The following is a 24,459-nucleotide window of genomic DNA, read 5'->3' on the forward strand; positions in this document are numbered from 1 at the left end:
TCATCAGTCCCGTAGAACTTAGAACTACTTAAACCTAACTAACCTAAGGACATCACAAACATCCATGCCCGAGGCTGGTTTCGAACCTGCAACCGTAGCAGTCGCGCGGTGCCGGACTGAAGTGCATAGAACTGCTCGGCCACAGCGGCCGGCTCGCAACTGCAGCTGTAGCTGCAACGGCAGATAAAAAAGTCAACCCAGCTGAGAAAGGCCTTTCAATCTCTATTTGATGAGCAATACAATTGCAGGCAGTTCAGTATTAAAGTACAGTGCAGGTTAATTCATCAATACGACTCAACCCTGGCTTCAAACTTATTTGGTGACTTTGCTTAACCACGTTGTTCATGAAAGGGAAATAACTCTTGCTCTACCACTACTCTTAAGCTGGCTCTTCAAATTTTACTGTAACAACTTCTTTTTTTTTTCGAAAGTCTTAGGGCCATACCCCTCTTGTGACATATTTCACACACTCTAAAATAACAATTATGGGAAATTACAGTGTTAAATTTTCACTTTTATGAGAATGTCAGTAGTTTCAGTTGACAAGTTAGTAGATATACCCAGAAATGAGCTGAAGAAAAATGACACTGTTTTAAGAAAGATAATCTCATCACAAGAAAAGAAAATTTTGAGCTGTCTAATCAGTACCTAACTATCTGTTGTCTGCAGTGATACTTACAGTTTTAGCTGTAACTGTCAAGTATACATTTTTTCAATTTTTATTTGTAAAGTATGTTATCATAAATTCAAATTACAAATGTTTTAGACAAAAATTAGGAAACCTGTTGCATTTGTTTGTGTATCTTATTTCTTAAAATAATTCTACCATGTCTAATATATCAGACCCACAGTCATCACTTGTTGCAGCTGGAGCTGTAGATGTGCTAATTTGGTCCAGAAGTAGGTTCTGAGGAAAACTTCCATATCCTAGATAGTTATATCCTTTGTCTATGGCGTGAATTTCTGGCAACTGGAGTAGAGCACCAGGTATAGGCTGTGAGGAATTCTCACGTTCTCCAGCCAGCCAGTGTCCAGGAAGTAGGTTATTATAAGTAGTTTGAAGAGATTTGAACGTGGAGGGCTTCATTCCTCAAACTGGGCTTTAGTTATTACTCACAACTTTTTGCTTTTCTTCAGTTCATGGTTTGAAGAGTCCTGTGATGGACAGTCCCAACTTCCCATTTGACTCTCACTGATGAAGGATTAGCTGTCAAAAATATCCATAGCGCTCAGGTGGTTGAAGAAACTTAAGTATGGGTGAGTGACTGGTATTGCATGGGAGGTCTCTTGACATCGTGGTATTAGAGCGGCTGTAAGAGGTCATGCATCCCACTGAAATCGCAGCTGTGGTTGTAGACCTGTCTATAGAATCTCCCAGAGGCAAGTCTGCCATTACATACCAGATGCAGCAGGCTCATTTGTGTCCATGCTTGTATCTGGCATCTCTGGTAGCAGAGCTGCCTCGACATCCCAGTGTGCTAGCGGCCTTAGCCTCTTTTCTGCTACTGCAACGTTGTAAGTTTATACACATGCTATTTATTTATTTTTCTTCTTCTTCACTTCATGTATTAAGCAAACTGCCTGTTAAAATACCCATCTTTCGCATAGTCTTCCTACACTTCTTCTTCAGACCATTTCTAATTTAGAGCCTTTACTGGGAATTTTTCTCCACCCATCCGTTCTATAAGTTCCCTCCATTTTCTCCTATTTTCTTTTATCTTCTCGTTTAGGTTACATGTACCTAAATGTTTTCTTATATCTTCATTTATTTTTCGATCTTCCCTTGTACATCCTTCCACTCTTTTTAGAAAACTAGTTTCCTGAGCTAATATTGTACATTCTCAACATCTTGTGGCAGCCTATGCTTTCCTTAAGTAATGGTTGGTACTCCAATTGTTTTATAAAATTTCAGCTCAGTTTTTTTCCATCCTTCACTCTGCAAACTTTTTACGATCATTCCACACGTGGAAGTATATTTATTTAATTTTTGGTCGACATCATGGTCATATTCATACATTGTGTCACATCCTAGACATTTACAATATTTTACATTTACAATGTTTCCAAGATCTATTTTGGATTTTACTAGTATTCTGTCCTGAAATGCCATCATTTTCGTTTTATCTACCAACAAAGTTAGTTAGTAATTTGAGGTTGTCTTGCAACTTACAGACTCCCACTTAAAGATCATCCTCATTCCATGTAATCAGAGATAAGTCATCTGTATATAAAAGTCCATTTTGTCTAGTGTCACAATCTGAAAGCTCTCCTTTTACGTTTAGCAATTATTTCCCATACCTATAGCAATTTCAGCGCTTGTATATAGACTCTTCATAGCTTTTATGAGGTGAGGTGGATAAGCTCAGCTATGATATTCCACAGCATTTCTCTATTCACATTATCGAAAGCTTTCTCAAAATGCACAAAAGTGAGACGGGTTTGCTACTCAACTCCCATCTCTTTTCTGTAACTTGATGCAGTGTAAAAACTTTGTCAATATTTGATAGTTCTTTCCTAAAACCTGATTGTTCCCCAGATATTAACTTTTCCATGATATTTTTCAGTCTTGCATTCAGGAATTTAGCATATAATTTACAGGCTGAATCCAGGAGCTTATAACTTGATAGTTGTTATATTAATTTTTATTGCCCGTTTCAAATATAGATATTACTTTGTCCCTCAGTCAGTTTTTCTGATACCATCTTATTTCTCCATCATAGATCAAGTAAGTGTAGAAGTCTTAGATGGGAGAATAACCCTCCAAACTTCTGCAGTTCTGTATTAATACCATCTAAGCCAAGTTTTCTTATTTTTTGTAGCTTTTAGAGCTACTGTCAGTTCTCCCACATCATTATCATCCAGACCTTTAGAGTCATTCAGTTCAAGTAATGCCTGAATTAAGGTATCACCATACCACAGTTTTATAATGAGCTATTCTTTCGTTCTCTCCTATGCTTTCAACACATATAGAATCATTTTCTTGTCTTTTGAGTCATTTCCTCACTTGATAATAGATAGTTTCTCTGTCATGTAAATAATACTCTATATTGCTAATAAAGTGTCCCCATGATTCAGTATGTACTTTCTGAAATATGCATTTTGCATTACTTATCTTTATATTCCTTATAATTAAATTACTGGGATTATTTACGTAGGTCTTAAAAGCTTCTTCTTTTCCTTTAATGGCTTTTCCATCTCTGCCTTCCCAATCCTTAATCCTATATGTATCCTGTATTACCTTTTCTTCCCTAGAACCTCATTAGCTATGTTTAATATGGCAGCTTTTAAGTTTCTCAGTACTCTACTGGGACTGGTGAGCCTGTCGTTAGGTCCCTCTATACATCAGACCAAACCAACCAACCATTCTTCCACCAAGTCTTCTTCTATCTCTAAATTTGCAAATTTTTCATCAACCAGTTTGGTAGATATCTCTTACATTGCTATCTTTTAAAAAGATAAACTTCAGGAACTTGAGTAGTATATTCATGAGAGTTCTGGAACAAAGAGCTTTTTCCAGTAAAATTTCCAGGTTGTACATAAACACAGCAAAAACAAAGTTATCAACAAAGTTGAACTACTTCAGAAATTAGAAAATTATAGTAAATGTAATTTTAACTTAATTAAAAAAGAAATAAAAATTTTAAAAATTTATTCACATTCAGCAACATGACTTAAATTCTTTTTCTTTTGAGATCAATATTTAAAATTCAATCCACTAATTTTCTCTAATTTTTCATCATCTTCTGAAAAGATTTTAGTATGACAATATGGATGAGTAATTTTAAATTTATCACTTAGAAATAATAAAACTTTATGACTGTATTTAGTTGACAGAATTTCAGATTTGAAATATTGTAAAATTTGTTTCTTTGTACAATTCTGGTAATTTAGTGATCACTTATGCCTAACCAATACTGTAATGGTTAAGTTATGCTATAAATTCTGTTCATTTTGTTTTCGTTTCCTTTAAGTAGAAAAAGTTTAAGATATCAAAAATTAAAACGTTTTCCAAATGTTTGGAGAAGATATCAATTTTTGAGTAACTGAAATTTCTAGTTTTTATCATCTCTACTTTTCTGAAAATATTTCAAAAGAAATGAAAAAAAGAAGTTACAAGTTCTTTAATTTTTTCTAGTTTTTCATTCATTTATTTAAGTGAAAATTTACAATAAGTATTCTGTGTTTTGAATCATAAGGTCAGCTCTTTTTACCATACATTATAACATAAGCAGTTGCATAACTTGGAATGTTTTAATTAAAGAATGGACATAATTTCATTGTTGTGTCTTTGGTAGTTAAAACATTCGTTCTTCTAGATATATTTATCACATAAATAGGATAATTTTGAATAAAACTGAAAGGACTACACAATTACATCATTATTTAAATGAGTTATTCTTTCAAAATCTCTAAAAGTATCATAAGATTAAAGAAGTGATTTGGTGTTTGAAGATTTTCATTTTTAACATAAATATTTTGTAGTTTAATATGAATGAATAAAGAAGAATCTAGAAATTGATAATATTTTCGATGTTTTGGAAACAAGGAAAATAATGTAAGGCATGTCAAATTCTCTAGAATTATAATAATTAGTAATATCTAGTTTAAAATATCTTTTTCCCTGTAATCCAGTAAATTCAGTTCTGTGAAGTTCAAAGAAAGGAAATAGGATTTTTGTATATTTCAGTCTTTCTTGTTCTCATTCCAGTGATTATTCTGGTTTATATTTACTAACAAGAACATGAATTTCCATATTTTTTACAACAATTTTACCTTCTTTCAAAAGTGAAAAACTACCACAATCTGTAGTCTAATGGAGAATTGAAGCTTCTTGATCTTTTCTCTAACTACAATAACAGTTAAATCACATCTGAACATAATTTCTTTATAATCCTTAAAAAATTCACCAAATAATCCTAATAGATACAGAACTTCATATTGTTTAGTTGTAATTTTTCCATTATTAAGAATATGTCCTTCCATATTAAATTCATTCAGAAGGGACGAAGTAAAATGAACAAGAGTTGTAGAACAAATAAAAGGATGTTTGAGGCTAGATAATATATTAGTTCCTTTTTTAATTGTAATAACACTAAACAATTTTAAAACATAATTATCGATTAATTTAATATTTGATTTACTATCCTATGCAGAGCAGTCAGTTCCATCTGTGTGAATAACATCAAAAGTCATGAAAAAGTGTGCAAAAATTAGGATGAAGCCAACCATCACCAATGTTAATATCAACATCAGTTTTCTTGTCAGGAAGACAACTTACTTTTTTGTTTTCTCACTAACATGAAATGAGTAAAATTGATAACTTTCGATTTGGTTCATAATTTATTAATGGAAAGATCTTTTCTAAAGCAAGTGTTACATAAGTACTGTGAAAGTCAATCAAATTATCATTTTCATCAACTATAGTTATTTCTGAATTTTGAATTGTATGGAAAACTGGAATTTTTGTAGGATGATTTGGTTCATAAATTATCGGTGCAACATATACAGTATGGGTTTAAATGAAGCAATAATATTCGTTTCTGTAAAATATTCGTTTCTCTATCAGCCAAATTAAAATTTACATTAATTAGTACAAATGAAATAATTTAGGAAAACCTTTAGAAACAGTTTTTCTATTAGGTTCAATAATTCTATTGTTAAATCCTAAAACTCGACAAATGCAATATTCTTTATACACAGATAATGTAATATCACTTTTAATTAGAGATCTATTTAAATCAATTGGAATTTTTATGGTTTTTAATTTTTCAATATAAAATTTGGAGTTAGAAAAGATGAATAAAAGCCAACTGGTGAAACACTTTTATAAGTACTCTTATTGGAATAGTTGATCTTCCTTCAGAACATAAGAATTACCATTCAATTTAAATAATCTACTTATTTATATTAGTGAAAATAATGCAAATAGAGTGCAGATTGGGAACCAAAAATTAGATTTCACAAGTAGAAGTTAAGAAACAAACATGCTAAACTTTTATCAAATTCTACTTGATGCACAATCATTCAACCAAGTGTTTGGGAAAAATAATATTAATGATTGGTAATTATATTTAGGTACCACAATGGTTATATTGCAAAAAGTTGATCATTTGCGTTTATAATAAAGAAATTAACTCAATCGAAATATTAAGAAATTATAAAAACATGTGAAACAAATAAGGATAAAATTAATAACAAAAATTGTACTTTTATTGTAAACAATGATTAAATTGATCCCTTAGATGAATGTGAACGTGATCCTGTTGTAGTTTTTGATGATTTCAGTCTCAAAAATCAAGATATAGTTACAGAATATTTTACTACAGGTAGGCACAAGAGAATACATTCTTTTGACTTAAGTCAAACTTAATCAAAAATTTGAAAAACAATTAGTTAGAGAATTTTTTTTAAATATTTTAAGACAAGACGATACAAATTTAAATCCTATGTATCATGAATTAGTTGGTGGTGTTTTGAAATTTTCATGAATTTAAATAATTGTAAAGTAAATTTGTAATATATATAAATTTGGAATATTATGATGGATATAACAAGAAAAATCAATCAAGGTAAATATATAGAAAAGATTAAGAACTTTTTAATTGTCAACATGAACATTGATCATAAACATTGAACATCAACTTAATATATAAATGTTAATCATAAAACTTTGAACATAAATGGTTGACTATTATCTTTGAACATAAAAATGGTTATCATGTTTTTATTTTAAATAAATGATTGCAAATTATGATTTATAAATTGTTAAAAAATCTGAAAAACAAAAAATGAAAGAGCAATTAAAAGGAGAGTTTAAAAATGAAATGCAGCCAAGAACAGAATATGAAAAATTTAAAAAGATCAACGAATTTTCGATACAAAAGAAAACGTTAACCAAGGAATTGAATGATCAGGATAAACAGCTATAAGAGTAACTGAAGAAAATGGAGAAATTGAATAACAAATGGATCCTTACACCCAACATTATTTAGATGAATTTAATGATACTGGAACAATTAAACAATATGAAAGTCCACAAGTTGACAGTAATTTAAGTGAGTGAAATATAAACAATTAGTTTGTGAATTACGAAAAAGAATGAAAATTAAAAATTTAAGATGTTAAGAAAATAAATATCAGTGAAAGAGTTTTAGAAGTTGTTAATCATAGTGTAGATAAAGTTTTTGGATTAAGACCAATTGGCACTATTAAATACATTGGGAAATCGCCAGTAGAATTCAATGGTGAAAAATTATAAATTGTTGTAAAACAATATGAATTAATAGAAGGATTAATGAAACTTTTAACTAGAAAACAAACAACTATGGATGATTTACGAACAGAATTTAATTGTCATCATTTACAAAACTACGTGAGGGTTTAATCTGATTCAAATGCTTTATACAATGAAAAATCAAGAAATATTACCAAAAGTAATAATTTGATTAAAACAGTTGTTGCATATTAGAGATTCATTTGATAAACTTGATGACAGTTAGGGAAAAAAGTATTCAGAAAAAGCAGCCAAATTTATTTGGACAAATGATGTTATAGATTTAGTTGATAGATTAACAGTAATTCATGGTAATGAAGTAGCAGGAAATAAAAACTATAATAATGAAAAAGTAGAATAAAGTAGATATTAACAAATAAATTCTGGGACACTATTATCAATTATCCTAAATGAATTCCTTATTTAATCAGTTTTTAATAATTTTTGATGTATGTTTTTGATAGATGAAAAATATTGAAAAAAATTAGTTAATACTGTAAGTAACAAATTACCATTTGTAATGCATTTACCTCGCTATAATTAATTTGGTCAAGGTACAAAATTAGAAGAAAGGCCAGTTAGAAATAGTAATGGAATTAATCCATTAGATTAAAAATCTAAGGAACCTGATATTCTTATAGAGATAATAAAGGTTTAGAAAAACGAGAGGAAGCACAAAAGAACTTCAATTATTTGCAAAAGAAAGAATGTATGCAAACCATTCTTCATTAGGAGAAAAAATTTCTGGGACTGTAGTTAAATGTTAAGAAAATTGAATGGGATTATAATAAATCTTTATTACTTTTTAGTTTATATAAATGAATGAATTTTATATTGATTGTATTTTGGTACCTAATGGCAAAACTAAAAAAAAACTTAAACTAATACTCAATAAAGAAGAATTAAATATTATTGAATCATTTTAACTGATGTTCGAAAGAAGAAAGAAAGAAAAACGTTGTGGAATTTTACCTGTTTTGTTAACTATTTCTGGTGTGAAAAAGATGGTTTAATATTTAACAAACAAACAAGAAAAAAACATGAAGGTGGAGATTTACTATTATCATTAGCAGCATTACTTTATTTAGGAACAGCTGGTTCACATGCTGGTAGTGCTGCGGCATTTGCAAATGTTATATATCAGTAAATAGGTGATGAAGATCTAGAAAAAAACATGATTTGGAAGTGGAAAAGAAAAGAAAAGGAGTGAAAAAAGCTCAAATATAATTAATAATTTAATAATGCTATACATAGTCTTGCCATTGAAGAATTATTCAAACAATTAAAAATTAATCATTTTTGACACATTATTTTAAGTGATGAATAATCTATTCAACGAAATATTGAGAATGAGGAATAGAAAATTTAGATACTTCTGAACTAACTGGTTTGGTTATTATAAAAATAAAGTTGTAAAATTTGTTTTTAATTTATATGGAGGAAATATACCTAAACAACTCGTTAACTACTTGGGCAAAAGTGATATTTACTAGAATTTCGAATGAATACAAAACTTTGATGAAGTAATTTCTGGTCATTTGTATTACTAGTTTGGAAATTATTATTTATGAAATGCAGGTTAAATGATATTTTAGATTTAATAAACAGTCACTTTTGGAAATACACTCAATAATGATTTAAGAAAAATAATTGTTTTTTCAGTCATTAGATCAAAAAATTAGTAATGATTTAAATTCAAAACTCATAAATATGATTCTATCAGTAGACTCAAAATAGCTAATGCAATTAAACAAATTCCCAAAAACTGAAATAATATTTTTAAAGTAGCTAAACATTATATATTTTTGAAATAGAAGAATAGTTAATATAAATGATCCCCTTGAAGAGTTGGATTCAGTTACTAGAACATATTTGCAAACTAGACTTTTAGAACCTAAACAACAATAAATAAATAACTTAACTATGTTTATAAGTTATTATTCCAAGAGAGATTTTAAGAAAATTTTTTTCAAATAATCTTAAAAGAACTTAATACAGCAAAATGCTAATAGTTATAAGGCAAAGAAGTTTTATTAATGATGGTATCATGGAAACTCATAATAAAGAAAAAAAATAACATAATGCAATAGATAAATAGTTTCATTAGATAGTAATCTGAAATAATAATTTAGCCTAGAGAGTTGATAAATATGAAACAAACAGTTAAAAGTAAATTAATTATTTTTTATTCTATATAAATGACAAATGACAATCATTTTTATTGTTTGAAATGCATTGTTTTGGTTTGATATTACATGATCTTTAGGTTGGCTATACCATCAATCCCATAAAATTTCAATTTATCTAGCAGTATATTATTACAATCAAATGCCTTGTATAGGTCATAGAAAATTCCTACCAGTGCTATTTTGTTATTTAATGCTCGTAATATCCGGTCTATGAACAAGTAACTGGGATTCTCAGTAGAGCAACACTTCTGAAGGCCAATCTGTGATTTGCTGAGGATATTATTGTTGCCAAGAAGAGATACTATTCTAGAATACATAATTGAAAATGACCTTAGGAGTGCTTATGTTTACATTTATTCTACATTGTTGTTGTTGTTGTTGTTGTTGTGGCCTTCAGTGTAAAGACTTATTTGATGCACCTCTCCATGCTACACTATTCTCTACAAGCCTATTCATCTCTGACTTACTACTGAAACCTACTTTGCTCGGTATTTTCTTACTATAGTCATCTTTCAGTCTTCCTTTAGGATTCTCCCTCCTCCCCACCCCTGCCCCTCCCCCTCACACACACACATGTACATTCCTCCAGTACTAAACTGGTGATTCCTTGATGTTTCAGAATGTCTTCTAACACGTGATCCCTTCTCTTAGTCAAGTTATGACTTAAAATTCTTATCTCCACAATTCTATTTAGTACCTTCTCATCAGTTACATGACCTACACATCTAGTCCTCAGAATTATGTAGCAATGCATTTCAAGAGTGTCTTTTCTCTTCTTGTCTAATGTGTTTAATGTCCGTGTCTCACATCCATGCATGGCTACACTGCAGATAAATACCTCCAGGAATGACTTCTTAACACTTAAGTCTACATTTGATGTTAAAAAAATTCTTTCCTTCCGAAATGCTTTTCTGAGCATTACTATTCTACATTTTGTATCTCCTGAACTTTGGCCAACATCGATTATTCTGCTGCCAAAATAGCAAAACTCATCTACTGTTTTCAGCGTCTTGCTCTCTATTCTAATTCCTTCAGCATCACCTGCTTTAATTCGACTACGTCTTATTACCTCTGTTTTGCTGTTGTTGATGTCCATCTTATACCCTCCTTTAAAGACGCTGTTCATTCGTTTCAACTGCTCTTTCAAGTCCTTTGGCATCCTTGCAGAATTACAATGTCATTGGCAAACCTCAAAATCTCATTTCTTCTCCTTGAACTTTAATTCCTATTCTAAATTTTTCTTTGGTTTCCTTTACTGCTTGCTCAACCTACAGATTGAATAACATCAGGGGTATGCTACAACATATCTCACCCCCTTCTCAAACACTGGTTCCATTTCATGCCCATCGATTTTTGTAAGTATTATCTGGTTTCTGTACAAGTTGTAAATAACCTTTTGCTCCCTGTATTGTACTTTGGCTTCATTGAGAATATCAAAAGAACTATTCCAGTCAACACTGTCAAAAACTTTCTCTAAGTCTATAAAAGCTATAAAGGTAGGTTTGCCTTTCGTTAACCTATCTTCTAAAACGAATCATAGGGTCTATATTGGCTTATGTATTCCTAAGTTTCACCAAAATGTAAACCAATCTTCCCTGAGTTCTGCTTTTACCAGTTGTTCCATTCTTCTGTAAAGAACTTGTGTTAGTATTTTGTAGCCATGACTTTTAAGCAAGTAGTTCAGTAGTTTTCAAACTTGTCAGCAACTGATTTCTTTAGAATTATTACATTCTTCTTGAAGTCTGAGGGTATTTCACCTCTCTCATACATCTTGCACACCAGATTGGAGAGTTCTGTTATGGCTGACTCTCCCAAGGCTATCAGTAATTCTGACAGTATGTTGTCTAAGCCCAGAGGCTTTTTTCAACTTAGATCTTTCAGTGCTCTGTCAGTTTATTCTTGCAGTTCCATATCTCCCATCTCACCTTCATCTACACCATCTTCTCTCTCTATAATATAGCTTCAAGTTCATCTCCCATGTAAAGAGTCTCTACATACTCGTTTTTGATATTGATACAGTTGCTTTTCTTTTCTTCCAAAGGGCTTTATTAATTTTTTCTGTTGGGAATATGTATCTTTCCCCTATTGAAATATGTTTCCAATTCCTATCATTTAACCATTCCTGCTTAGTAATTTTGCACTTCCAGTTAGATTTTTAATCATATTTATGCCATTTCGCCTGCTTCATTTTCTGCTGTTTTGTGTTTTCTCCAATCAACAATTATATTCAATATGTCCAATGTTATCCAAAGATTTCTTACAGGCCTTGCCTTTTCACCTGTTTGACCTCTTCAGCCTTCACTATTTCATCTTTAAAGCTACCCATTTCTCTTCTACTGTTTTCGTTTCACCTGTTATAGTCAACTGTTACCTAATATTCTCTCTGAAACTCTCTACAACCTCTTGTTCTTTCGACTCATCCCCATTTCCTTAATTTCTTACTTTTTTCAATATATTTTATAACACATTTACTTTTTAAAAATTTTATATACATAGTTTGCTTTCAGGAGGACTTCATACTAATAACAAGAAGATTTTTTCTGAAAACAGTATAACATATATTCCCAACAGTATGACTTACCTGAAACAGAATTCTTTCAGCACATCAAAGCATTGTAAGTCCCTCAATTCCATTTCAGATTTCATTAAAGTATATTTTCCTTCATTGGAATTCAACTTCCTTGTGTCCAAGAACTATTATTTCTACAGTCAACTTGAAACCATAGCAGTCAAATTTATTTATGCTGTTCGCTACATTTTTGGTATCACAGCAGTGACTCACTGACTTCAATTAGATTTGTAATACATGCAGCCTCATATATGAGTTTGTACTGATATATGATAATATGGTTATGCAGTCTTTGATGCTAAGAAACTCCTCTACAACGTACATCTTACATTACTGTTTATGTAAAGTTGATTTACAAATACTGTAGAGTTGTGACTGTTGGACTCACTGTTCATGGTATTTTATGAATGAGACATTTCACTATTGAACATCATTCTTGTACTAAAACTTTGAGATGTGATATATTACTGTTCCACAAGTGAGCCATCTTTATACACAGATACATAGTAACCATTTTTTCTTGAACTTAAAACATTACAATTTGAAGATAATAACAGAACATCTCAAAAAGATTCAAAATTGCTGAACAAATATATGAGTAAAAATACTTAATTTGTATAATTTTAAATAGATTAAAGCAATATTTAACCCATAGTTCAGTTATGGAAATCATTATATGAATGTCTTATATATCAATTATGTTTGGGTTTTATTGGCTATTAACTGACTTAACTAATTTGACAAAAATATTGAAATATAGCACAACAAAATGAAAATGTTATTTCCTTACACTACCCATATCACATAAAATCACAGTATTTTTGACGATCATTTAGTTCTATCAACTAAACAACAATTTGTTTTACATCAAAGATGGACTTCTTAGGGAGTTAATTATTTAAAATATGTTTGCTGTAATTGGTATTTGTAACTAATTTTCTTAAATAACATTAAAATATGAATCACACTAAATACTCCATAACATGGTTTGATAAGTGCAGTAAAAGTCTTCGTTTCCATTCTCTTGCTATAATATGTAAGAAATCTTGATTATTACTGGCATGTCTTCTGGATTAAGAGTCTGATATGGTTCTGTTCGATAGCAAAACTAAAACAGTTTTTGGTGGCCAAAATGTGAGGGATCTGAAATTATTCACAGTTACACTTTTCCAAATTTCCTCAATGTGTTAGCCACCCATCATTTCTGCAAATGTAGAAAATTTATTTCCTGAATTAAAAATTGTCTTGGCAGTTAAATGCATGAGTCTAAATGAGGATAATTTGTATTACTATTTATTCAAAGTTTGGCTTTTGGTGTTGGAATTCTCTCTAGAGATGTTTGGCCTTCCTTCAGTGCAGCTCTTTTCATTTAACCAGAGGGGTTGCATCTTTAAGGGATGTGGAATCTGTAAGGACAAAAGATTTTGGAAGTGATTGGCTGAGGCGTATAACAATGGACAAACCCTGGCATTTGACTAAACTCAAACTGTAGAAAACATGTTCAAGATTGGTGGTGGATGGTGCGTCTGAACCGCCTCGCCTCCTGAATGCAAAATTCTACCAATCTACAAATATATACTCCAGTGTTAACATTAAACTGCAATAGATATATAATTAGGGTATTATAGTAGTGCATACATAGTTTTAACTGACCAGAATTGTTTTCCTCTTCTTTCTCGTTTCAAACTTATCTATAATTAGGAACTTTCACACAGCACACATAACATAAACAATAAACAGAAGCACTTATATTAATTTCAACTGCAAGTGACAACTGAACTGGTTAATAAAGCAACAGATGAAATTTTGTAAGGCCATCTATGAACAATAGTTGATCTTATGTGAAGTAGGGGTGGGGACAGCCAATAGTGCTATACATATATTGATAATTTAAATATATTGATGACCTTGATGACTAGCGGTAGTGTATGTACTTTTTTCGTCGTATGGTTGAAAAATCAAAATACCTTTCAATTTCACAACATGGAAAATGGGTAGTGGTCGTGTGTAATTTCACTCAGGTGATAGAGGTAGTGCAGATGCCCTGGACCCAGCTCTCCTTTGGCTATATTCTTGTGCGTTCATGTAACAAATAATTTGTATAACTATTTGTTACTTCGGGTTAGGACAATGCATGTGGAGAAACTTTACCTGCACATTTGTTAAGCTTTCCATGCAGTATATCTTGCTGTGTCTGCATTAAATGTATGACTGCAAGTTTCAACAAAAATCAGTCATGAATCTTCCTCAATTGAAAGCTGACCATGGATACACAACCACAGACGACTATCCACTTTTGTCCAATATAGAGCCACCAATGTCGATGTGATAGGCAGCTGATTGTCATGGAGCATAAGCAGTTTACAAAAAAAAAAAAAAAAAAAAAAAACCACTACATCTATAACTACTAGAAGACTTTGTACAGCATCACATATTCATTTATGACCATTAGTTTCTTATCTCGATTGCATAGGGTCCTCTGCGGTTTGTAAGCCTGAACTCTCTGCAAAAAATATAAATCACTCCATAAGAAAGCTAACTTTGCACTTTTGGAGCGTTTTGAACAGTGTAGAACTGGTAGTGGATGGTAGTGTTCCGCCCCAGTGCTGACGTTAGTCATGATTGTATATAATGAGTGCTGTAAGAGGAATCAATGTGAATACAGAATGCCTGAAAGAACCTACTGTGTTTGGATTTGCTAGAGATAAGGACATGCATGAAGTTACCCTGTTTGTTAGTTTATCAACATAAGTGGTTCCATGCGTCTACAAGGACAGCCATGTGACACAGTGTAAGTGCAGTGGTCGCAAAAATGTCCTGACTGACACAGATTGGAGTCGAATGCCACGTCTCGTCAATTGTTGTCATTATAACAGTAATTATTGCTGCTGTCAGTGAACGCAGGTCTGTATCAACCAATTTCCGAGTAAACACTGGTATGAGTACTGCATGTAACAGATATCAGTACACGGTACGTCAAAAAAGGCCACTGCTCACGGCAGCACGTAGAGCAACATGTCTTCATTAGGCCAAACAGCGCAGAAACTCGATATTGGCTGACTGGAGGCGAGTAATGTGAGCTGAAAAGTTACGATTTTGCCTCTTTTCGAGTGATGAAAGCTGTCGAGAACGCTGTGGCCCAATGAGGAGATTGCCTGCAATGTGTGGACAGTTTACTTCCAGCCAGTGGTATCTCAGTGATGTCTTGGGTGTGTTTTAAACCGTGACCTGGGCCCACTCTTTAGATTACCATGACATAAATTACATGTTAATTTCAGTGTTATTGGCGCCTAAATGTTGCCCTTTCTTCCATATCTTCATGAATATGTAGTGGGAATTCTGAAGATGGCAAAAACCGTGTTCGCAGGTCTGCACGCACATATCCTCGGTTCCATGAATACTCAAGCACCCTATCAAACCTTTAATGTCCCGTAAGAGGCTCGATCTTAATCCCACAGAAAATGTCTGTGACTATTTGGAAAAGTGAATGAAACATAACAGTCAACATCCTTGTATTTTGCTAACTCTATGGGATCTAGTCATCAATGAGCTGTTTCAGCGTGATAGGGCATATCTGAAGAAACTTGTTCATTCTCTCTTCCTCGCCAATGTGAGACCATTATGAAGGCTAAAGGCGGTGTTGCACGGTTTTCACGTGATATCTGTTAGAGACGATGAATTTTTTTGTCTGGTGTTCTTACAATTTTGGCTGTAGCAGTTTGGGAAAACCTGTATAACTGACAAGATGCTGTACACGATTGTCTCTACCATCATTCGACACCATGTGACAGTGTAAGACGCTTTTTGGATAGTTAGGATGGCGGAAACCTCGTCTGTGCTAGTATTACAAAAGGTAGCAGACAGCTGAAAATCCATTGTTTTTTCAAGTTCTTTTCACATTTATGTTTTAATTTTTACTTGTCCATTAGTGTTTTAAAAACGGCCATACTACAGGCCCCAGAAAGCTACTTTATTCTTTGTTACAGTTGTTTGTTTTCACTTCACAATTTTAACAGTTATCATTACAAGGTTTAATTTCTGCTTCTTACCACATCGAAGCAAGTACAAGTCTATCCCAGGAGGTAGGGGACAGGCTACTACTTGCTAAACACTGTCAGAAAGTGACTGTCTCTACATTAACACGAACCAAATGTTTCATATACAAACCAGTTCCTCCATATAGAACGCTACATCAAGGCTTTCCTGTCCAGTGTTATGCAGGAAATATGAAATGAAGAAAATAATAACAAAAATATTAAATAGGTGGTTGACAGTCAACCATCAATACAACATCGTCTGGGAGTACCCCTTTCTCTATGTGGGAAGAGGGGGGGGGGGGGAGGAGGGATCTAATACTTGCCCTTTATCGCTGCCACCTTCCCATTTCCACATGTCATAACTGCCATGTGGTCATGGATCCAATACTAACCCCTGACCTAGTGCCTTGATCAATATTTGTGTTGTTTATGCTCCCTCTGTTTTACTAGGGTACTCCTGGCAAATCGGGTTTCTCTGTATTACTTAAGATTTTGGCTCTTAGTGACTTGAACTCAGCATGTACCGAGATTTTGTCATCTATATGCACTGATAAGCCAAAAAATTATGACCAATGCCCACTATGAGGCCGAATGGCTGCTGGTGATATCGCTGGCACGTGACACAAAAGAAAAGAATTTAAGTGGAAGAGAGACGAATGAGCAGTCATTATAGCAAAGATAAGGGACACGAATGCGGAAATTCACTCATGTAAGTGGGTTTGAGAAAGGGCACGGTGGAGCTGATCGCCTGTTGGCCTACTACTGTCGTGAGCACCTGCGGAAAGTGGTTGAAGGATGGTGAAATAACGAGTTGGCCGCATGGTACTGGACGACAACGTCTCACTACAAAACACCGAGGTCAGGACCACTCGCTGTGTAATCCAGAACAGACAGCAATCTGTGGCATATCTGATGACAGAGTACAATGCAGGTGCAGGCATAAGTGTTTCGGAGCACTCTGTTCAAACGCCGTTGTTGAACACGGAACTCCACATAACATAACTCTTACGTGTTCCATTGTTGACCCAATGATATCCATAGTTATGAGTGCAGTGTGCATAGCGTCACTGAGTTTTCACCATGGATCAATAGAAACGTGTCGTCTGTCGAAAGAATCACATTTCTTGTTACATCAGGTCGATGGTTCGGTCTTCACACGTCGTCATCCAGGCGAAGGGCTGTACGAAACATGGACCGCGCCGCATATGCAGGCCAGTGAGGGCAGAATTATGCTATGGGGTACACCAAGTTGGTGACAGCAATGAATTACATAAACATTATTGCGGACCACCTGCATCGCTTCATACTAGAAGTCTCCACAACGGTGATGACATCTTCCAGCACGATAACTGTCGGTATTTCAAGATCAGAATCGTTCTACAGTGGTTTGAGGGGCATGACAGTGAACTCACACTGATGTATTCTCCAGCGGATACGCCTTATCTGTACCCTATGGAACACATATCGGGCGCCAGTTGCGGTCCTGTAAACCATCACCCCAAAATTTGCGGGAATTGCTTGACCTGTGCGCAGACATCTAGTGCCACATTCTTCTAGAATCCTTGTCAACGGCTTGTAGAATCCATGAAAAGCAGAATATCAGCTGTACCGTATTTGAAAAGTGGAACAACATGCTATTAAAAAGATGGTCATAATGTTTTGTCTCATCGGTGTATATATTGTTCTCGAGGACGATAGGGCAACTTCCATAACCCAGTCTCTATGAAACTTCGTCTGTAGAAGAAGGGGCTAAATAAGCAACACTATCTCATTTTATGCGTACGTACTCGACCGTTTATGAAAAAGCGACTGTCAAAGTTTACGACGTATTTTCGAGGTACTTTATGTACCTTTAGCCGCACTGTATCCCCAGACGAAATGGTGGCATAGCAGTTAACGTCGCAGGCTCTTAATTTAGCGTCCCGTGTTCGAAACCAGGTTATTGTTATTAATTTTGTTTTTCGTTTATAGAACCAGGTCTGTAGATGATTACTACATGAGTGTTTTCCAATGTATATTGATGTAAGGTGTCCTTATTCGCCAATTACTTGCATGTCACATAAATGAATAACAAAGAGAATTAGAAAATTAATTGAAATTGTTTTTGGTGAAATTAATTTAGTGTATTTTGATTCATAATCAATTGCAAGCCCCAGTTTTCTTAAAAGTGACCCGCTACGCAGTTTCTGCCATGAAATTATTGCCAACACTCGAAATTTTCAACAATATTAACGACATCGCTTTACCGACTGAGATTCATACAAGGAAATGTTACTGCGACAGACCTGCCTGCGCGCTATGCTCGTGGTGTTCGGAATATCTGTTTCGAATGTTTGTACGATCGGTATCATCCAAGGGAATCACCAAATCTCCCTGAAAAATAAATATACGAATAAAATATTAGAATTGACATGAGAATTGATATGAGAATGAGATTTCAGAATATGAAAATTTAAAGAAAGATTATAAATCAACATACCACACACATATACTATGTAGTAAATGTATGACACTTATTGTGAAATACAGTGTTGATATAACGCCCCTGATTTTATAACAAACATTTGTGTAGTTACCCTCTACGGACATGGGTAGCTAAATGAAAACAATAAAATAAGATGTCAAATAAAATAAAATAAATGAAAAGTATAGTCGGGTTTTGAAAGTATTTTTGACATTAACATTTTCATAAGACCCGTGGTCTAGGGGTAGCGTCTTTGATTAATAATCAAAACGTCTTTGGTCCTGGGTTCGATCCCTGCCACTGCCTAAATTTTGATAAATAATCAGCATTGGCGGCCGAAGACTTCCGGCATAAGAAGCCAGCCTCATTCTGCCAACGGCCTTGTCAAAGAGGGCGGAGGAACGGATAGAGGTTCAGAGCACTCTCTTGTCCTAGGGGTGGGAAATTGCCCCTAAAGGTGGATGAATCAGCAATGATCAACGACATGAGGATGCAGAAGGCAATGGAAACCACTGCATTAAAGACACCTAACGTGTATCCACAGGAAATGTGGCCTGTAATTGAAGAAGTGTCATGATGATCTCTCCATTGGCTAAAGATTCTGGAATAGTCCCCCATTCGGATCTCCGGGAGGGGACTGCCAAGGGGGAGGTTACCATGAGAAAAAGATTGAATAATCAACGAAAGGATAACGCTCTACGAGTCGGGTCGTGGAATGTCAGAAGCTTGAACGTGGTAGGGAAACTAGAAAATCTGAAAAGGGAAATGCAAAGGCTCAATCTAGATATAGTAGGGGTCAGTGAAGTGAAGTGGAAGGAAGACAAGGATTTATGGTCAGATGAGTATCGGGTAATATCAACAGCAGCATAAAATGGTATAACAGGTGTAGGATTCGTTATGAATAGGAAGGTAGGGCAGAGGGTGTGTTACTGTGAACAGTTCAGTGACCGGGTTGTTCTAATCAGAATCGACAGCAGACCAACACCGACAATGATAGTTCAGGTATACATGCCGACGTCGCAAGCTGAGGACGAACAGATAGAGAAAGTGTATGAGGATATTGAAAGGGTAATGCAGTATGTAAAGGGGGACGAAAATCTAATAGTCATGGGCGACTGGAATGCAGTTGTAGGGGAAGGAGTAGAAGAAAAGGTGACAGGAGAATATGAGCTTGGGACAAGGAATGAAAGAGGAGAATGACTAATTGAGTTCTGTAACAAGTTTCAGCTAGTAATAGCGAATACCCTGTTCAAGAATCACAAGAGGAGGAGGTATACTTGGAAAAGGACGGGAGATACGGGAAGATTTCAATTAGATTACATCATGGTCAGATAGAAATTCCGAAATCAGATACTGGATTGTAAGGCGTACCCAGGAGCAGATATAGACTCAGATCACAATATAGTAGTGATGAAGAGTAGGCTGAAGTTCAAGACATTAGTCAGGAAGAATCAATACGCAAAGAAGTGGGGTACAGAAGTACTAAGGAATGACGAGATACGTTTGAAGTTCTCTAACGCTATAGATACAGCAATAAGGAATAGCGCAGTAGGCAGTACAGTTGAAGAGGAATGGACATCTCTAAAAAGGGCCATCACAGAAGTTGGGAAGGAAAACATAGGTACAAAGAAGGTAGCTGCGAAGAAGCCATGGGTAACAGAAGAAATACTTCAGTTGACTGATGAAAGGAGGAAGTACAAACATGTTCCGGGAAAATCAGGAATACAGAAATACAAGTCGCTGAGGAATGACATAAATAGGAAGTGCAGGGTAGCTAAGACGAAATGGCTGCAGGAAAAATGCGAAGATATCGAAAAAGATATGATCGTCGGAAGGACAGACTGAGCATACAGGAAAGTCAAAACAACCTTTGGTGACATTAAAAGCAACGGTGGTAACATTAAGAGTGCAACGGGAATTCCACTGTTAAATGCAGAGGAGAGAGCAGATAGGTGGAAAGAATACATTGAAAGCCTCTATGAGGGTGAAGATTTGCCTGATGTGATAGAAGAAGAAACAAGAGTCGATTTAGAAGAGATAGGGGACCCAGTATTAGAATCGTAATTTAAAAGAGCTTTGGAGGACTTACGGTCAAATAAGGCAGAAGGGATAGATAACATTCCATCAGAATTTCTAAAATCATTGGGGGAAGTGCCAACAAAACGACTATTCACGTTGGTGTGTAGAATAAATGAGTCTGGCGACATACCATCTGACTTTCGGAAAAGCATCATCCACACAATTCCGAAGACGGCAAGAGCTGACAAGTGTGAGAATTATCGCACAATCAGCTTAACAGCTCATGCATCGAAGCTGCTTGCAAGAATAATATACAGAAGAATGGAAAAGAAAATTGAGAATGCACTAGGTGACGATCAGTTTGGCTTTCTGGAAAAGTAAAGGGACGAGAGAGGCAATTCTGACGTTGCGGCTAATAATGGAAGCAAGGCTAAAGAAAAATCAGGACACTTTCATAGGATTTGTCGACCTGGAAAAAGCGTTCGACAATATAAAATGGTGCTAGCTGTTCGAGATTCTGAAAAAAGTAGGGGTAAGCTATAGGGAGAGACGGGTCATATACAATATGTACAACAACCAAGAGGGAATAATAAGAGTGGACGATCAAGAACGAAGTGCTCGTATTAAGAAGGGTGTAAGACAAGGCTGTAGCCTTTCGCCCCTACTCTTCAATCTGTGCATCGAGGAAGCAATGATGGAAATAAAAGAAAGGTTCAGGAGTGAAATTAAAATACAAGGTGAAAGGATATCAATGACACGATTCGCTGATGACTTTGCTATCCTGAGTGAAAGTGAAGAAGAATTAAATGATTTGCTGAACGGAATGAACAGTCTAATGAGTACACAGTATGGTTTGAGAGTAAATCGGAGAAAGACGAAGGTAATGAGAAGTAGTAGAAATGAGAACAGCGAGAAACTTAACATCAGGATTGATGGTCACGAAGTCAATCAAGTTAAGGAATTCTGCTACCTAGGCAGTAAAATAACCAATGACGGACGGAGCAAGGAGGACATCAAAAGCAGACTCGCTATGGCAAAAAAGGCATTTCTGGCCAAGAGAAGTCTACTAATATCAAATATCGGCCTTAATTTGTGGAAGAAATTTCTGAGGATGTACGTCTGGAGTACAGTATTGTATGGTAGTGAAACATGGACTGTGGGAAAACCGGAACAGAAGAGAATCGAAGCATTTGAGATGTGGTGCTACATGCGAATGTTGAAAGTTAGGTGGACTGATAAGGTAAGGAATGAGGAGGTTCTACGCAGAATCGGATAGGAAAGGAATATGTGGAAAAGACTGATAAGGAGAAGGGACAGGATGATAGGACATCTGCTAAGACATGAGGGAATGACTTCCATGGTACTAGAGGGAGCTGTAGAGGGTAAAAACTGTAGAGGAAGACAGAGATTGGAATACGTCAAGCAAATAATTGAGGACGTAGGTTGCAAGTGCTACTCTGAAATGAAGAGGATAGCACAGGAAAGGAATTCGGAAAGGAATTCGTGGCGGGCCGCATCAAACCAGTTAGTAGACTGAGGACCAAAAAAAAAAAAAAAAAAGATAAACAACTTATTCAAGGAAAAAAATCTTTATATCTGCTATATTACTTGATTAACAGCGCTAGAATCACAAAAGAAGGTAGATTGTGTTCCATAATGGCCAATATCAGACATAATTTTTCAAAATTACTGTAGTTTGACAAAAGTCATGTTACAGCTTAAAAACCTTGCGGAATTCGAATCAGAGATCAGAGTAGTGTACGTAACCCTTAATACTTAGTTGCATAGCCTTTCGACATAATTACAGCCGCACAGTGTGATGACATGGAGTCAACGAGGGCAGCAAAATGATGCGAGTTAATTTTCTGCCATTCTTTAACCAAAGATTGCAATAATTGGTCGCGGCTGGAGAATTTTCATAGCCTTAGCCTTCCATCGAGTTCCCCCCACAGGTGTTTAATCTGATTGGGATTTGGGCTTTGGCTAGGGCGCTTAAGAACCCTTACTAGCATCCTTCTCAAAAAGTCTGTGACATGAACAGAGTTGTGCTTAGTACCATTCCTAGTTTCGTCCCATTTTATCTTTGGCATGGGACAAAATGCGCGTTTTCGAGATTTTATAATACCTGAAACGATCCATAATGCCTTCAACAGGTACCTGAACGGGAGAAGCATCCCCACACCACAACGTTCCAACACCATGCTTAAAAGTTGGTATTTGGCACCTACATGGTTGCATGCATTGACCGATCTGAGCATATCGAATCCCACTGGAAGAAAACAAATTAAACTTACTTCCATCGCTTTAGAGCACACGCGACCACCGTTGAGTGTCCAGTCCTCTGGCAAACTTAAGCCGGGCTTCCTTATTCTTGGCCGATATTAACGGTTTTTTGCTTGGGCGCCGGCCCTGAAGGTTAGACTCTCGGAGGACTCGTTTTACGATACTGTTCGATATTCCCATACTGTGGACTTCATGCAGCTCTCTGTTTATGTCAACAGCGGTCTTCTTTGGGTCATCCGTTAACATCCTCCTTAAGAGGTCATTAATTCGGAGTGTGCCTTTGCTGGGCCTAACCGTTCTTTGTTTACTATCTGTGGTCCCTGTTAGTCGTTTCTTCATTTTGCAAACACGCACAGTTTGTCTGGAAAAACCACAATCCCCAACCACATCTGCTTGGGTCTTGCCTCTCTATAGGGCATCGATTACCGCATTTTTGAAGTCTACTGAATACTCCTTGACCTCCAGGATATTGCAGACTGCCTAAAAACAAAACGAAAGCTAATGTAAATCAAAGGTATTCGACGCAACACTGGCGTAGGCATTTGTTCAAAATGGTTCAAATGGCTCTGAGCACTATGGGACTTAACATCTGAGGTCATCAGTCCCCTAGAACTTAGAACTACTTAATCCTAACCTAACCTAAGGACATCACACACATCCATGCCCGAGGCAGGATTCGAACCTGCGACCGTAGCGATCGCGCGGTTCCAGACTGAAGCGCCTAGCACCGCTCGGCCACAAGGGCCGGCAGGCATTTGTTTTCCGAAAATAAACTACAGGGTCAAAATACTTTTGGGCCGACCGCAACAACTTCGTCAGTGTTGTACTAACCGCCATTGCACGGAATCCTGATTTATGTGTTTACGTGTACGCGTGCCGTTGCACAGTGAGCCAAGACGGGGTGGCTAGGCAGGGAAGCGCACCATGCACACCCTAGCGCCGAAATTGTATTTGTCAAAATACTTATTGTCGCTACTGTACCACGCTGTAAAAGGCACATAAAGTACCTCAAAAATACCTTGAAAACTTTGATTGTTGTTTTTTCATGCACGGTCGAGTATCTACGGGTAAGCCGAGACATGTGTTCGCTTATTTTGACTACTCTTCCACTGACAAGGGAAGTCTCTTGCCTCAATCAAGAATCCGGTGTTCCAATTGTATTTAGAAGCTTTAGATATCACTGTGATTAAGATGCCGAAAGCATTAGACTGTGTTGCTGTCAGTTTGCCTACTGTCAAACTTTAAGCACGTACACGAAGTCCCTCAACACAATGCATGAATCAATGTGCAGACTCAAACCAGGCATATTCTGCAAAAACAATATCTGTACAATCCTCAGAATGAAATTCTTGAGCTTCAAAATCAAATGCTACATGAATCACACTTTTGAATTTAGCAGCATGTGCGGGAGTATTGTACCCAGCCTCTCGCTGGGTATACTGAAGCATAAACCGATACAGAGGAGCAGAGAGCTGGTTATGAGTAATACGATGCATTATCGTTACGAAAATTCTGATTCCTAATTTAGCGTCGAAGTCACCCTTCTTGCGTATACTTAATACTGCCAGAGGAAATATAAATTCAAAAGCTGTACGTATTTTGTTGCATTTGGCAGAATGATCAGG

The sequence above is a fragment of the Schistocerca piceifrons genome, chromosome 5 (genome assembly GCF_021461385.2).
Source record: "Schistocerca piceifrons isolate TAMUIC-IGC-003096 chromosome 5, iqSchPice1.1, whole genome shotgun sequence".
In the NCBI taxonomy this organism is placed as follows: domain Eukaryota; kingdom Metazoa; phylum Arthropoda; class Insecta; order Orthoptera; family Acrididae; genus Schistocerca; species Schistocerca piceifrons.